The sequence below is a fragment of the Echinops telfairi genome, unplaced genomic scaffold (genome assembly GCF_000313985.2).
Source record: "Echinops telfairi isolate 266 unplaced genomic scaffold, ASM31398v2 ScPeMD7_3533;HRSCAF=4204_1, whole genome shotgun sequence".
Lineage (NCBI taxonomy): Eukaryota > Metazoa > Chordata > Mammalia > Afrosoricida > Tenrecidae > Echinops > Echinops telfairi.
The window spans coordinates 30,810,275-30,812,412 of record NW_022107432.1 but is presented as its reverse complement, the minus strand read 5'-3'; positions in this window follow the sequence as shown (position 1 = coordinate 30,812,412).

Genomic DNA, 2,138 nt, shown 5'->3' with positions numbered 1-2,138 from the left:
TCAAGAATATTGTCTGTGAGCTCTGTGTGGCCATAGTGATGGATTGTTGAACCAGCAGAAAAATAGAGCACACCATGGAAGGAGTGGTAGGTGTCTGAATAGGTGAAGAAAGATGGAGGATAGAGGCATGTCTAACTTCTGTTTCGTGGCAATCCACCTTGGGCAGATACAGAGATGAATCCTCCTTCCCCTTATGTAGCCAGAGGAGGTCAGATAGGGCCACCATGCCACTTTCATATGCTTCTAGCCATCCTAATTGCAACTCCAACCAAATGAGAGGGTGAGACCATGCAAATACGGCATGTGGAACTCTAACATGAGGATTGGTCAGTGTTGCCATCCACTGGATTTAAAATCTCTAAAGCAGGAATGAGCAACTGATTCCCATCAATGAACAGGAGCCTGGAGTGTAGCACATCCTTGGGGCCCTGGGATCTCTGTGCACAGAATCTCCTTGCTTTTAGAGACCGAGAGCTGTGACACCAGAGGTGCAGTTTGGGAAGTGGCAGAGAAGCAATGGTAACAGAGGCACCAGAACCAAGAACACACACAGAGCAGTGGGCTTCACAGCCCATAGAGCCAGAAAGCTAAGTGCCTTCTGGTCGGGAGTTTATTGGGTGGGCTGGTCTCCAGGCACTCTATTGGGGAAATCTAGGTTTGATGACCCATGGAGCTAGAGCTGAGGACCTCTGGGCCATGGCTACTGATGGAGTGGAGCGCCTTTTGGGAATTTAGTGACATCATTAAAAGAGCTTTATGACATTGTCCAGGCAGAGCGAGGCCAAGGGACCCTGTGGATAAGAGGCCAACGACCAGAGAGAGACATGCCTGTGGGCATGGCTGAGAAGAGGAGCACCTTTATTAAAGACCTGTATCCTGAGCATTTCTGATGCTGAATATTTCTGACCCAAACTGGTTAACATTCGTTCTCACTGCCATTGAGTCAATGCTGACTCACAGAAACTCTGTAACATTCTTTGCTGTTGGTAGGTGCCATCAAGTCAGTTCTGACCCATAGCGACCCTCTGCACAACAGAATAAAACACTGCCTGATTCGGCGCCACCCTCACAATTGTTCCTATGCCCGGGTCCAATGTTGCCATCCCTGTGTCACTCCATCTCATTGAAGGCCTTCCTCTTTTTAGCTGCCCCTTCATTTTACCAAGCATGATGTCCTCCTCCAGAGACTGGTCTCCCCTGACAACATGTCCAAAGTGTGTAAGATGAAGGCTTGCCATCCTTGCCTCTAAGTAGCACTCTAGCCTTGCGTCTTCCAAGGCAGATTGATTTGTCTGTTTAGCAGTCCATGATTCTATCTATCTATTTATTTTTGGTACTTTCAATATTCTTCTCCAGCACCACAATTCAAATGCATCAATTCCTTGTTGGTCTTCCTTATTCAATGTCTAACTCTCACATGTATATGAAGCAATTAAAAATACCATGACTCCGGGGTGAAACACTAAGGGTGTGCAACAGAACAGCAAGGGGAGCCAAGCAATGAAGTCCCTGGAGAAAAACAAAAGTAGACTTTGGGGCCAGGCCGTGGCACCCCATCAGACTCGACCCGAAAACACTCCTAATCGTCAACAAACAGACCTGGACTTATTTATAGGCTTTTCTTTCTTGTTGTTGTTGTTTTGTTTTGCTCTGTCTTGTTTTTGTGCTTATTATTATCTCTGCATGTCTATCTAAATAAGATAGGCGGGATAAACAATCTGGAGGAGAAAACAAGGGAACCTACGGTTGGCAGGGACATGGGAGAGGGGGAAGCATGGGAAAGGAAGGGGATGTCAACCAACCCAGGAATAAGGGAACAACAAGTGATCTAGAATCAATGACAAGGAGGGTAAAGGATGCCTGGTGAGGCTTGATCAAGGGTAATATAGCCGAGAGGAAATACTGAAAGTCAAATGAAGTCCAAACATGATAGTACGGCAAGAGGAAAGTAAAAGGAAATAGAGGGTGGGGGGAAAAAGGAAATAGAGGAAGAACGAGGAGCCAAAGGGCATTTATAGAGGTTTAAATACAGACATGTACATATGTAAATACATTTATATATAAGGATATGGAAATAGATCTATGTACATATATTTATATGTTAAGTATTAAGGTAGCAAACAAACATTGGGCCTCTA